Consider the following 16,081-nt stretch of genomic DNA (forward strand, 5'->3'; position numbering starts at 1 on the left):
CTCAATTTGTGAAATGCGGCCCTGCAGGAGTTTAATGGCTTTACTGGCTGGATATAAGTGCAGGTCACAATGTGTTTAACGGTGAAAACAGAGTTTGAAAGTCTGTTAACGGTTTATTTGCGGAATTATGTATAAACCAGGTTTATGGGATGATTTTGAAGAATACCTCGTGAATTCGTCGGCAAGAGTTGCGAATGCAGGTGCAATGGAGGCTCTGGCGGTCTCGGAATCGACTTTAGCAGGCTGGTGCTGGTTTGGACGTGAGCAGCATGCAGAAATAACAGTAGTGTCTTTTGCCAAAAAAAAAAAAACACGAAATTTTGGCCTAAAAATGGATTTTTGGCAATATTGGCGCGTTTTTGGGATGACATCAGCATGACGTCATCGGGTGGGGTCGGAGTCGGATGACGTCAGCATGACGTCATCGGGTGAGGTGGCGAGCTGCTATTGGTACACGGAGATGATGCGGTGGCAGACACATTGGCACGGGGGCGGACAAAAGGTTGACGCGATGGCGGGGTGGCAATGACGTGGGGATGACGTTGGATGAGCGGATTGACCGAAACCGGAAACGGTTGGTGGTTTTATATCGCACCGCTATAGCTATGGAGGTGGAATGTGTCAGGCGTACCTCCGATGCATTGTGGGGAAGGCGCGTGGTGGGCACCTGACGTCACCTTCTGACAGATATCGGAAGGTATCTGTCGGACGTCGGGGCCGCTCCGATATGAACGAGGGCCGTCAGATCACATGGGTCCGATCCGACGGTTGACGGAAGGGTAATCTGATCGGACAATACGGATGGGGGGGCGGGATTAATTTATTATTTGTTTTGGAAGCTGCGCCCGGCGGAAAACATTAGGATATGGGTTTTTGTAAAGTTTTTCAATATATTTTGAAAAATCAAACATATGCGCCGAAACTTTGGATAAGCGGCAAAAGGTGGGTTTTTTGGGTTTTTTCACAATTTCAAAGGGGTTTATGGGTAGGAGGGGGTTTTATAAGGTTTCTCTTTACAATCAGAGGTTTAATGGATGAAATGACTTTAAAGAAGGGAGAGGGGTGAGGTTTAGGTTCATCAAAGTGACCAGATGCCAATTTGATCCCTGACAGAGGATTTATTGGCTATAATGCCAAGGGGAGGGGTATTTATACAAAATTTAGGGTTTATACACCATGGTGTTAATAATAGTAGGGGAAGGGTAACATAGGGGAATTACATAGTAGAGTTAGAGTTAATATGGGGGAAAATGTGAATGAGGGGGGGGAATCACTAAGTTTATTTGAAACTTACTTAGTTTAGGGAGTAGATCAAAATGAAAAGAATCTTAGACAAGAAATGTGGCTCCTAAAAAGATTAAGAACCACCATGAAACCATAATCTCTTCCATGAATCTCAACTGATGAGGAGTGTTAGTAATGAAATGGAAAAAAAAAGGAAGAAGGGAGGTTAGACATGCTTCTTGCTTGCTGCAACTTGATGAAGAATAACACCTTCTCCATTTATTGATTTTGCTTTGGTAAACAAAGTTAGCACACATGTAACTTATAAGAAATGACCTTTCTGCAACCCCAACTGCCTACCCATCTATTCGCCTAGCATTTTTTACTTCTTCTTGGAGGGTGCACTTAGGCTTGCAGACCCTTACTTGCCCTTTCTTTTCTTTGGCTTTTTCTTTTGTTTTTCTATCTACTTCTACCCTTATTTCTTCCAAGGTCCCAGATTAAGCTGTTGGGAGCCTTTTCTTCTCTACCTGAACTACTTGTCTGCCAAGATTAAACAGTTTGGACAGACTTCTTTCTCTATTCTACAACTAAAACTTTAAAACATGACATGATCCAGATTAGACTGTTGGACCATCCATCAAAATTTTGAGTCCATACCAAGCTATAAGCACAGATTGTATTCTTATGGAAATATGTGATCTTTGCATCATCAAAGCAGAGCATATTTGGACCTTTTCAGTGCCAATCATGAAATATGAAACCTATTGGTATAGGTAGCTAACACATGGTATTGCATGTGGTTCTTTTAGTGTTATGGCATGGGTTTTTCCAGGTGTGACAGTGTTTTCAACCTAGCCTTTTTATTTCTGGATATCCATGGTGTGATGGGGTTCTCATGTTTTGGTTGAGCTATATTGCTGGATGGACTTGAAGCAAAGAGACGTGGATATACGAATGATAAAACACATGGACTAGTAACCCCTTGATCCGAATGGATCCTAGAGCACTCTCTAAGTTTTCATGAACTCTTTAAAAATCATGCCAAAGATTCGAAGTCTTATAAAGATCAAGCTATCGGGAGGAATCCTCATGACAGTTGTGAATTGCGATCAGCGCGGATCAACAAGGGCCATCAATCTAGTGCGTAGAGCAGTGGACCATGGTAACGTGTGCTGACACCAACCAGCAAATGCAGGGACAAATTTAAGCAGCAGAGGTAGTTTCTGATATGTGATTAGTGACAAGTCGCTAATCACATATCGCAGGGCAAACCTCTCAGTGAAGAGAAGCCCCGAGCACCCAGACCCGAAATAATTATAAAACGCAGAAAATATTGTTTCGGTTCCATCAGAGTGGGATTCCACAAAACCGACAAGATATCGGATGGGCTTCGAGTGGTAAGCGGTTTCAATCGAGTTCTTCCCGATGCCATACTATGATTGCCAGGCGTCCCAGCGGAAGAGAGAGAGAACCGCTCACATTGGATGGGTAAACATCATGCTACTCAGCCGCCCGATATGAACGACAACCGTAGGATCTAGGCCCCCCAAATCAACGGCAGAGATGCGTTCCGATGGATGACTAGATTTGGCAAGATTATAAAGCAAGATCATGTAGGATTTGAAGTCCGATATGGATGATGCATTGGCAGAAGGTCGTCTTTCGCAGGCATTCTTGGAGTTAACGGAAAAAACAACCATTTCAAATATGTCTAAGAGAACTGACACTCATTCGTTATGAAATAGGTGGCCACCTCCCTATGAGGTGTTATATAGTGACTAATTACGTAGGATAGAGGGATTCAAACAGACATAGGCAGGGGAACCAGAAAGCCAGAGAGGGGAAAAGAACATTCAGGAAGGGGAATTGGCTTTAAAGCCACAATCTGACAGAGAGAGAAGTAGAGCAGTAAGCAGTAGGCAGTAAGCCGAAAGCAGAGAGAAGAAGTTGAGCTAACTTACAGAAGCAAAGGCAGCATCGAGTCAGAATTAGAATAGAGGCAGAGAGGGTTAGAGAGTTTGTGTACTCCAGAAAAAGCTTGAGAGGTTCAAGCACACTCCTCTATAATCCCTATCATGTATAAGTCTCAAATTGGGCTCATACTATTGTGACCAATAGAGGTCAAGAGTCAGTAAGGAGAGTTTGTGTACTCCAGAGACTTGGGGGATCCAAGTATAGTCTTACTGATTTATACCTGTTGAGTGAGACTCAAATTGAGCTCACCATTGTAAAAACTCTGCTTTGAAGACATAATAGAGAGGCCACCACTAGAGGCTAGACTAGGAGATGTAGCCCAGGAGTATTGGGTGAACTCCTTATTAAACTTGTTGTGTTGATATGTGTTTCCTATTATGTTTTCCTTAACTTTTTCATTGCCTGTTTATTTCGCAATCTTATCGATCCGTTGCATAAAATAACATAAGCACATCCATGCACATGAGTCTGTAATACCTTATTGTTTGTCTTAGATCAATTTCATATCAAGTGGTATCAGAGCTTTAGGTTTCTAAGGTTAGACAAGATTGTGCTGGATTTTTTTTGTTGAATGCTAACTAGGACAAGGCTCAAATTAGGAGAAGGAGAGTTGGTTGAAGCTAACCTAGAAATTGAAAGAGTTTATCCTAGGAGAAAAATGCTAGAACAAATTCCCTTGGAAGCAGACTCCTAGTTCATGGACAGTTTCATGGCCATGAGAGCCATGGTAGAAGAAATGTATAGAGAATTTAAGAAAGGTAGAGGTGAAGATTCATCAACCTCCAAATAAGATAAAGGAGTAGAAGAACCTCTTCTAGTTTCCCACCCAGAAGGCAAAGGAAAAGAAGAAAAAAACTCTCCACCATCTCCCCCATCATCCCCTTCATCATCATCTTCTTCACATAAAGAAAGCCCTGAAAAGAAAAATAAGAAACCTTCTTTGATTAAAGTTTGATTTTCCAGTTTATGACGGAGAATTGAATGTATAAAAACTAGATAACTAGATTAGACAAAATGATGTATATTGTAGAGTGAAAAAAATCAATTTAGAAAGGAGAAAGATTCAGCTGGCTAGCCTACGCCTTGGTGGAACTACCCTAGTATGGTGGGAAGGGAAGACACAAGCTGATTTGAGGAAGCATGGTAAAATTCTTTCTATCTGGAACAAATTTGTTTCTGCCATTAAAAACCAATTCTATCCACTAGCTTATATGCAGCAAGCAATGATGACTTGGCAAACTCTTCGCCAATTAAAAGGGAAAAGTGTACAAAGCTACACCCAAGAATTTATAAAAAGAGCTTTGATTCTAGGAATTTCTTTAGACTCACCTTAAACTCCGTTGAAGTATATAGGTGGTCTACATAGCTATTTAAAGCACATCATTCTCATGTTTAATCCTACTAGCATAGATGAGATATCTGTTCAGGCTACACATCTAGAGGCTAGAGGCAAGAATGCGAACCCAGAAGGATTTCAGAAGGATTTGGGGTCAGACTCAGGGGATGAAACAACAATCACAGCCACAGGTATAAAAGGTAAAACTTTTGAAGCATCTACTAGTAATTCTACACAATCTACTGATAATGAAGAAAATGAGAGGAAAAGACATGAGCTTTTTCATATTAGAGTTATTTCCAAGCATCAAAAGATTGATACTTTGTTTGATAGTGGCTCAAAAGTAAACTTAATTTCTGAATCAATTGTAAAGAAGATGGGATTACTAACCACACCTCACAAGAAGCCATATCCATTGGGTTGGGTATGTGATAAAGGAAAGCTACAAGTGACTAGATAATGTAAACTTAGGTTTTCTTTTGGGTCAGCATTTGTAGATGAGGTTGAGCTAGATATCGTTCCCTTGGATATATGTGGAATTTTTTTAGGAAGTCCTTACTTGTATGATAGAAAAGCCATTTTCTATAAAGCAGAAAATGAGTATCAACTCGTTAAAGATGGATTCGAATATATTGTAAGAGCTCATAAACTCAAGAATAATTATACTCTCATAAACTCAGGGAAGATGAAAAGAATTGTAAATTCATGCAAACAATTTTTATTGATGGTTGTAAAGGAAAATAAACCTGATAAAACCAATGTATTTGAAGGATATAATGCTAAACAACAAGCTAATTTAGAAAAAGTTGTTTCAAAATATGATACGCTATTTCATGAACCTAAAGGTCTGCCACCCAAAAAGGAAATAGTACATGATATTAATTTGCAGCAAGATGCTCATTGCCTAACATCAGGAATGTACAGGTTGTCCACTTTAGAGAATGCAGAAATCAAGAAGAAGGTACATGCGTTGCTCAAGAAAAGGTTCATAAGACCTATCACATCACCATGTGGGTCTCCAATTGTCTTGGTGAGAAAGAAAGATGGCTCATGGAGAATGTGCATTGATTATCGAGCACTGAATAAGATAATGATAAAAAATCTTTATCCCCTTCCTCGCATGGATGATCTATTAGATAAGTCGAAAGAAGTTGTTTACTTTTCCAAGTTGGACTTGCATAGTGGCTACCATTAGGTCATAGTTGTAGAGCAAGATGCATGGAAGACTGCTTTCAAAAGAAATCAAGGATTGTATGAGTGGTTAGTTATGCCTTTTGGCTTAACTAATTCTCCTGCTACTTTCATGAGAGTAATGAATGATGTACTCAAGGCTTTTATTGATGATTTTGTCATTGTATATCTAGATGACATTCTTATATTTAGTAAAACATGGGAAGAACATTTGAAGCATGTAAAGCAGACTCTATATGTTTTGAAAGAAAATCTTTATGTTAAGCTATCAAAATGTGAATTTGTCAAAACATATCTGAATTATTTGGGTCCATTTGTAGGGGGTGGTGAATTGAAGATAGATCCCTCTAAGGTTGCAGTCATTGTAAACTGGGCTAAACCCAAATCTGGTACAGAAGTTAGAAGCTTCCTAGGAGCAGCACAGTATTGGAGAAAGTTTATTGCTAACTTTTCCTTGATCGCAGCTCCCTTACATGCTTTAACAGGATTGAACAAGGTGTTTCAGTAGGGAGGCAAACAACAGAAATCCTTCGACACCTTAAAAGAAAAGATTAGGACAGCACTAGTACTAGCACTGCACGATTTTCAAAGACCCTTTGAGATTGAAACGGATGCCAGTGACTATGCCATGGGAGCAATGTTGATGCAGCACGGTAAACTCATACGTTATCATTCTAAGACATTTAATTCTGCAATAGTTAATGTTGTTGGGAAAAGTATCCAATACGGAATGACCCTATCCCACTCTAAGGGTGATAGTACCTCAGCAACAACTGAATGCAAAGCTATTCAAGATTATTTCTTTATGAGATGAGAGAGAGAAGAGAAGGATGATTCACTAACCGTTATCTTGCGCTTAGTGGTTGATCCTATCTTCACTCCTTACTGCTTGCTCCTAGCTCCTTGCTCTTTCACCGGCCCAGCTACACGAAGATCCTGTAAAAGCACAAGAAAAGGAAACTACAAGAAGCATACATCCATAATCGATTCAGGGATTAGCATAAATCAAATATACAAGCATCGATTCACCATAAAGACACATGCATATAGAAGAACCTCAAATACTTTATTAATGGAAGAAGTAAAGTTCTGAGAGAGTTACAACCATAATAGGCCCAATCCAGCAACACCTCCCAGCAGAAAGAAATCTCCTCTTCACCTCCTTCAAGCAATCACCCAATAGTTCTATACACAAACCAACAACACTTCCTTACTTGCACAAAATTCCAGCCTCCTTAGACCTCATGAGAGAGCTCTATATATAGGATATTTGGAGAAAGGATGAGTCAGCTTGAGCTTGGCATGAAGCTGACTAGTGTCCTCTCCCACTTTAGTTATTCTTCAGTTCTTGAGTCCACTTGGAGATTCTTGCTTCCACTTGGAGATCAAGACCCTCTTACTCATCACAAGGCGAATTCCTTGACCCAAGTGTCAGTTTGGAAGCTTCCTGGGCAATTGACACCTTGCAGAATGACTGTGCCACTTGGCCAATCTCGCCCAGCGCAGGTAGCCTTCATTGCTTTTGACATTCAGCGCAGGTACAGAGTGGAGCAGTTGACATTCAGCGCAGATGCTCAGTGGAGTAGTTGACATGATCCAGAAACAGCTTGTTTTTGAGTGTTTTCAGGTGGAGAACTGATTTTCAGTGCTGTGGTTTGCTGACCTTGTTCCTCTAGGGGTAGGAACAACATGTTTAGGGACTTTGGATCCCTTAGATTATTGACATTTCATGCTTCATGCTGTTAGGCACAAAAATGTCTATAACAGTTGCCCCCTAAAGTATGAGGTCGTTTATCGGGTGAAATGCTTTATCAGGAGGATCCGAAGTTCATTCAATTGCTGAGAGGTGCCCTGTAATAAGATACAATACAATACATTATTTTTCATTCTGCTTTCATGATCTAGCTGAGGCGGGCATTCCCATGCTCAGCTTTATAAATTCATTTTGGTACATAGAACAGATGATCGTCTGGTGATAGACTGATAATTCTCTGCTGAAATTATCATCCTTTGAGTAGGATGATCATCTGCGGCAATAATGTACATATCAAATGTCTTTATATTTCCTGAATATATATCGCAGCCCGGATGGATGAAACTAGATCTGGGGTCTTCAATCTCGTTCGATCTTTACTCTAAGTACAAGTCGATCCATGTGAGAATTACGTTGAAGTCGAACATGGAAAGACATCGCTTGATTACCGGTCAATAATGTAAACCGTTAACAAGCGTGAGAGGAATCACCAATAATGACAATGACCCTCAAGGTACTGCAGTACAATTCACGTGGTGTGAATAAAGGACTTGGCGTCGAACACCACGCAAAATCTTCTGGTCGAAGGTCATTGATGTATACCTGTCGCCGAAAGTGAGAAACTTGCCATTGAGGCATGCAAGCTTCAAAGTACTGGGGGGGTTGTTCCTAGATCAACTTCCTGGATAATGAGCTGAAGTCGACAAGAAGTGATCCGTCAAAGGAGGGCCTTAATGAATCCCACATCAGTGACACGGAACGGAGTTAATGATTTTAGTGGAGGTGAAAACAATCTGTGAAATATGATTCAGGGTGGCGATCATGGGTGGACGAAGGATAATGTATGGCAGTGGATGGGACACGGTTGACTCTTTCTGAACAACATCTCTTGAACATATAACGAAACTGATGTGATGGATCGGTAGCATTACCCCAAATGTGGATGGTTTGGCGAGGACCATGGTGATGAGACCGGTGAATGAAACAACCCAACCCGATGTGATACGGAGGACAAAGTGTCATGTTCAAGAGCGACTTGCTACCATTAAAGCTTTGAGGTTCTCCCAATTTTTCCCCAGTCATTTCTGACCAGTACCTCTTTATTTTTGTCAAGCTTGAGGAGGATAACATATGCTTGTTCTATAACCTGCCCTTCGGGCAAGCCCATCGCTATATTTTAACGAGCTTAGCGATAGGGAAACTCGTTCTCGTCTAAAGACAAGTTTGTCGCTATTTAATCATTTTAACGAGTCTAACGACAAGGAAAACTCGGTCCTTTTCATTTTTAGAGAGTCTGAAAAGGTACAGAAAGTTAACTCCAAAATTCCTTTTTCGTCATCTAATCCCTTAAGTCCGAAAAAATATAAAACAATACAGAAGGGATGAGTTTTCGATAATTTTAACGAGCCGAATAAAACAAGCGCTCGACCTTTTTGTGCAGTAATCCCTCAGGTCCAAAAAGATTAAAATCTAGAGGAGGGATAGCTCTTCCGGTCACTTTAACGAGCTGGAAGGCCAAAACTCGGCAAACTTTTCATATTTTACGAGTCAGGAGAAAAGAGCTCAAAGAAGACTCGTCTTTTGAGGAACGAGTGATAAACAGGGATAGCAGCAGATTCCAGGTACAGGTTGGAATTTTCCAATCATGGCAGTGTCACAAGGATGGCTAAGTGAAATCACTCTTCGCAGCTGTTCCTCAAAATGGGTAAACAATCATATGGAGGTGAACGATTGGCCAAATGGAATGGAGGTGGTGGGTGCAAACACGACCAAGGCTTTTTATGGCTAATAAATTTACGATCACAATGGTTATTTACCGGTACTGGGTTCATTTTTTAAAGAGCTTGAATGCACCAAAACACTGTTCAAAAGCTTATGTTTATTTTTTAACGAGCATGAACTATGACGCTAAAACTGCTCGGTGATAAGTTCGCATGCCCCCAGCATAATAACGCAAGTCGAGGTGCATGCCCCCCAAGCTTCATTGCATTCAACTCGGTGGTTGGAATGAAGGTTTACCTTTGAGGAAGGGGATTTGTTTCATTTTTTAATGAGGTTGACACAAGATAAGAACCGTCCTCGGAGTCCAAATCCATCAGACATAGAAGGTTTCATATTCCACTGTAGCCACTTCCACCAGATTACTTGGAGGCGGTAGGGCAAAAGTACCCATTAAGGCAGGGTCTTTTAGGAGACCTACTCCGATATTTTGGAGCGAATGATTCCTTCCATGGATCATTGGAATGCTTCCCGTAACTTGTGGACTGTTGGGGAGAAAAGTTTGTTGGTCGACGATTGTAATTCCTCCTTGGAAGGGAAATGCAATATTCCTGAAGTAGGTCGACACAACTGCGGCCATGGCATAGATCCATGGTCTTCCGAGTAGGATGTTGTAATCGAGGTTTCCATCAATTACTTCAACATCAATTCCTACTGTTTTGCCCCCGAGTTCAACTTGCAAGTTACTTAAAATCCCATATGGAGTGTATGATCGTCCGTCAAATGCTTTTAACGTCGTTGATGATTTCGACAAGGGTGGTGAGCCTAAATCTTTCCAGCAACTCATCGACATAAGACATGTAGATGCCCCCTCATCAATAATTCTTCGATGAACAGTTTTGTTGAGGGCTTTCACTTGAATAAGGAAAGCTAGTTGAGCTGGCAACTGAGGGTCATATCCTTTATGATCAAAGGCGACAAGATTGGAATCCATTGGGTCAATTCCACCTATTGCTGATAATAAAGCTTGTTCTTGGGAGAAGCAATTTTGCGGTACCTCAAGTGTCGACATAACGGACGGCGATTGGGCCAGGTCCTCTATCTGTGCTATTTTCGCACAAGGATTAAATGTCGATTTGTTTACTGCTCCCTTTTGCGACTTTATTATTGGTTCAGGGACAACTTCGGTCAAAGTTGTTGTTGAACTACTAGGTTGTTCGTTAGCCTTGTTGTTCGACAGCTTTGGATTCCTGTAATCCTTATTCCTCGTCAAAGCATTATTTTGCTGCTTTGAGGTAGACAACATAAGCACTTGGGATCAGGAAGCATTTTGATTAGCAACTAGATTTTGACCTGGATTAGGAAACGGATCAGTCAATACTGCTGGGGTTTTTGAACTCTTAAAGAGTTTCTTAACTTCAGCTATATGTGGACAATATTTCGTCCAATGATCCTCATCGCATATATGACACCCTGCTGGGGGTTTCCTTTTTCTCCCTTTCTTTTTCTTCTTGCCCCCTGGTTGCTTCAGTTGTTTTCCCTTGTCGGTCGACATGGCATTTACTTTTGAGGCAAGAAGTTCTTCATTTGCATTTTGACTATAAATTTTGTGCTTGCCAATCACGCCATCGCTGGCGTGAGAGTCATTGTTTGATTTAGGAGGAGGAGGAATTGAAAATTCCGGTCTAGGAGCGTTGGGTATTTTGTCGTAGAGCGTGCCAGACTGAGTATAAACTAAGTCCAAATACTGTGCACGAGCGATAACTTGCTCCTCTGTTACGACTACCCCCTTGGCCACATCTTCCGTTATAGCAGGAAGTAACGACTTTATAAACCATTCAGCTAACAGTTGATCGGGAACATATGTTTTCACCATCCTACGACGACGACGCCACTCATGTATATGATCAGATATGTGGGTGGCAGTCTTCTGTTTGAATTTGGTAAGGAGTTCTGTTCCCATTTCATACCTTATCGGTAATTGAAAATGGGTTAAAAAGGTTGTGGCTAAGGTACTGAAGTTGTCGAACGAAGCTCTAGGCAATTCAATGTACCATTTTGCCGCTGGACCCGTTAACGTCCTCTGAAAGAGGTCAAGTCTTATCGAATCATCATTCAGGGTGTTCGATGAACACCATAGATGGAATGTCATCACATGATTCGACGGATCTTCACCCGGATTTCCATTAAATTTAGGAATATCTGACGGAAGTTTATGCGGAATCGCTGGCCACCAAGGAGCATAAGCAATTGGATCATTCGTCAGCCGGTTTAGATCTGGTAATTCTAGAGTTGCCACAAAAGGCAACTGTTGATTCAGGTTAGGCGAAGTATACCCAGGATAAGATGGGATCACCTGAGCAATGGGTCTTTGCAAACCAGCATAATGCTGGCAACTTTGACAAGGTTGATGGGCATAACCATTATAGTATGGTTGCCCATTACTTACAAAGACTTGTTGCTCAGGTCCTTGATATGATTGATGGAATGGCGGTTGTTGAGATTGAACCAGCTCTGGTTGTTGGACCATTTGCTGTTGACCAATACTGGATGATTGACCGAGATGAGGAGTCACAGTACATGTTTGAGCCTGAGTCGCTCCAGATAAGGAGGCACTACCCTGAGATTGTGATTGAGTCGTTGAGACAAGAGGTTGTTGTATTGCAACCTGAGAAACTTGGGGTTGACATACAACAGGTGGAGCTTGTACTTGTGACACATTCACTATAGCAGGTATGGTGGGAATATTCGACACAGGGTGTACTGGTTGCATTGAATATACAACCCCTGGTTGTTGAGGCAGTATTGGTACCCAACAGTTGGATGTAATTCCAGTTTGACCTGAACTTTGTTGTAAACTCCCATATGGTTGTTCTCTGGGAGGGAACAATGAAAGAACATACTGCCCTCCATATGGTGGAAATCCAGTACTTAAAGGGTAAATTGGCCTTTGAAGACACATTGGATCAATTTGTTGAGTTTCAACATAAGAAATACCAGATGATAATCTGGATGAAGAAATAGGAACTAACCATGTCGTTGTCCCTGATTGGACTCCGGCTTGTTGTTGACAATTGGCCGGGACAGATGGTATACCAGTGAACATCGTTGGAGTAGTAGCAGGAGGCTCTGCTGCTGCTGTGTCAGACGACACAGTCCTAGATGTCGACGGTTGTTCAGACATATCTAGTCTATCCAAAAGATTTCTTAGCGATTCTACAGGAACTTCCACTTATGGTGGACTAACTTCGAAGATCAACGAGGGAAAGGTGATGATTATTCCGCTTAAAATAAATTTTATAACGACGCTTTAGACACAACTTGCTTTTTCAGTTTTAAAGAGTTGAGAAAAAGCTAAAGATGACTCTAGTCTCCTTCGATGTTTTAACGAGCCCGAAGTGACAAATGCTCGGATGGACTTTTTCAGTTATAGAGTTTGAAAAAGGACAAAATAAACTGCTCTGGAGTTCTAGGCAGAGGGTGTGCCAAACCTTTCGCAAAACCACAGAATACGTTTTATGGTACGAGTGGTCGATCTTCGTGAATGCTGTGTTCACTGCATTGCGATCAGTAGGGCGGCCGACACGGTTTCCTATTGGATAAAGGCTTTATTCCTATAGGGGTCTCCCAATATATACGCGATGGTACGTGGGAGCACAAGTCCGTATTAGTGCCACCGACTCTCAGGAGGAATCACCCACCTTCGTCGAGATCGACAGTCACTACGTTTAACGACGCCGGAACACATCTCTAGCTTAGACCTCTAGATGTTTGCGTTATGTTTCAAAGCGTTGTTAGGTTCATTCAATATATTTTAAGTTGTTCTTTTTAAAGTTGGCCTTTCAAGGTTCACCACGAGATGTATTGATACAAATTCCTAAATGCAGTCTAAGATGAGAAGCAAGCTTTTTCAATCTTTTTGACTTATGAAAATCTTAACTACTGAGGGAAAAGAGAGACAAAATCTTTTCACACAGATCAAAGAGCACTCGCTAATGCACTTTTTCCCTAAATCAACATACAAACTTATATGCAAAATGCAAAGATGCAGGTATTTCTTTTCTCTTTCTTAATGTTTGTGCGACAATACAAAAAGAAAGTTGTTGTATAATTTTGAATTCAATTTCAAGTGAAAGCAAACAAGCTTGTCCAAAATCAAAAGAAACCTTAAGGTTTACTTGTTTCGACACTAGAAATATATAAACTCAAACCAAACGACGAAAGCAAAAGCTCAATCAGTTATGAACAGCAAATAAACTAACTCTTAAGATCAATACGACACTTTATCACAGGTCTAGATCTAAGAGGCCACAGCAAGACTAGTTCACTTTCGTTATGGGAAACTGTAAATGTATAAGAAATACACAAAGAACAAACACAGTTTCTTTATAAAACTGAGGCAGAATAGTGACAAGGAAAGTTGGTTTCAGATAGGCCCACTGACTGGTAACAAACAACAAAAACAAGAGTGAAAACAAGGCAAGAACCAGCAGGAAACCCCAGCAGCACAAGGCAGGACTGGCCCAGCGCAGGTGGAACACTACCTGTTTGACCTTCAGCGCAGGTAGCCCCTTTGGGAACTGCACTGAAATGCAAACAACCTTTGTACAACCTGCACTGAAGAACGAAACTTTGGTTTCTGGTGGTTTCTGGGTCACAGATTGCTCAAAAATTCACAGTTTTTGCTCAAATCAGAAGCTATCAGTCAAGGACACACTAAGGGATGACAAGGAAGATGAAAAGATATCACTAAGAGCTTATTAGAGTCCTTGTGGATCAGCTCTTCAAATCATAAACTTGCCCAGAAACTGAGCTAGAGTAGCTGCCCTCTACTTTGTATTTGAAAGATTCAAACACAGTTCGATTCGGTACTCCCTTTGTTTATGAAATGAATAGCAAAAACACAATCAACCAATAAGATACGATCCCCAGTGGAGTTGCCAATTTGTTGTTGGGAAAAGTATCCAATACGGAATGACCCTATCCCACTCTAAGGGTGATAGTACCTTAGCAACAACTGAATGCAAAGCTATTCAAGATTACTTCTTTATGAGATGAGAGAGAGAAGAGAAGGATGATTCACTAACCGTTATCTTGCGCTTAGTGGTTGATCCTATCTTCACTCCTTGCTGCTTGCTCCTAGCTCCTTGCTCTTTCACCGGCCCAGCTACACAAAGATCCTGTAAAAGCACAAGAAAAGGAAACTACAAGAAGCATACATCCATAATCGATTCAGGGATTAGCATAAATCAAATATACAAGCATCGATTCACCATAAAGACACATGCATATAGAAGAACCTCAAATACTTTATTAATGGAAGAAGTAAAGTTCTGAGAGAGTTACAACCATAATAGGCCCAATCCAGCAACACCTCCCAGCAGAAAGAAATCTCCTCTTCACCTCCTTCAAGCAATTACCCAATAGTTCTATACACAAACCAACAGCACTTCCTTACTTGCACAAAATTCCAGCTTCCTTAGACCTCATGAGAGAGCTCTATATATAGGATATTTGGAGAAAGGATGAGTCAGCTTGAGCTTGGCATGAAGCTGACTAGTGTCCTCTCCCACTTTATTTATTCTCTAGTTCTTGAGTCCACTTGGAGATTCTTGCTTCCACTTGGAGATCAAGACTCTCTTACTCATCACAAGGCGAATTCCTTGACCCAAGTGTCAGTTTGGAAGCTTCCTGGGCAATTGACACCTTGCAGAATGACTGTGCCACTTGGCCAATCTCGCCCAGCGCAGGTAGCCTTCATTGCTTTTGACATTCAGCGCAGGTACAGAGTGGAGCAGTTGACATTCAGCGCAGATGTTCAGTGGAGCAGTTGACATGATCCAGAAACAGCTTGTTTTTGAGTGTTTTCAGGTGGAGAACTGATTTTCAGTGCTGTGGTTTGCTGACCTTGTTCCTCTAGGGGTAGGAACAACATGTTTAGGGACTTTGGATCCCTTAGATTATTGACATTTCATGCTTCATGCTGTTAGGCACAAAAATGTCTATAACAGTTAATTATCCCACATATGATAAAGAATTGTATGCATTAGTACAGAGTGTGAAAAAGTGGAAACATTATCTAATGGGCAAAGAGACAGTTATACATACTAATCATCAACCACTTAAATATTTACACTCACAAACTAAGTTGTAGCAATCAAGACACTATAGGTGGATGGGTTTTCTACAATAGTTTCATCTTGTCATTAGATATAAAAAGGGCATACACAATAAAGTTGCAGATATGTTGTCCAGACCAATCATAAATGCATCTACTATACTTAAGCATAACTCAGTATTGCATGAAAGCTACATTGAACAATATGCTCAAGATATAGATTTTAAATATGTATATGCAACTTTAAGTCATGGCAAACAAGTAGAAGAATTGGATTATCATGTTAAGGACCAACTCTTGTATCATTTTGGAAAGTTATGCATTCCTCAAACCGAAAGAGTAAAGATAATTCGAGAAGCACACACTTCTCTAATATCAGGTCACTTTGGGGTAAGTAAAACAGTTGCACAGCTGCAAAGATTTTGTTATTGGCCAAAAATGAATGAAACTATTTCTAGACATGTAAGAGGGTGTCCCACGTGTGCTAAAAGCAAGCCCAACAATATAAAACTAGGCTTGTACACTCCACTACCAGTTCCTTCTCATCCTTGGGAAAGTGTTTCCATGGACTTTGTTGGGGGACTGCCTAAATCTAGAAAAGGTCATGACTATTTATATGTTATTGTGGATAGGTTCAACAAAATGTGTATTTTAATACCCTGTAACAAACAGATTACAACTAAACAAACAGAAAAGTTGTTCTTTCAGCATGTATGGGTTCATTTTAGATTACCCACTTCCATTGTATCTGATCGAGATTCCT

This window comes from Pinus tabuliformis, chromosome 2_1 (genome assembly GCF_031772625.1).
Source record: "Pinus tabuliformis cultivar Carrire ecotype Pingquan chromosome 2_1, CPIR1, whole genome shotgun sequence".
Taxonomy (NCBI): Eukaryota; Viridiplantae; Streptophyta; class Pinopsida; order Pinales; family Pinaceae; genus Pinus; species Pinus tabuliformis.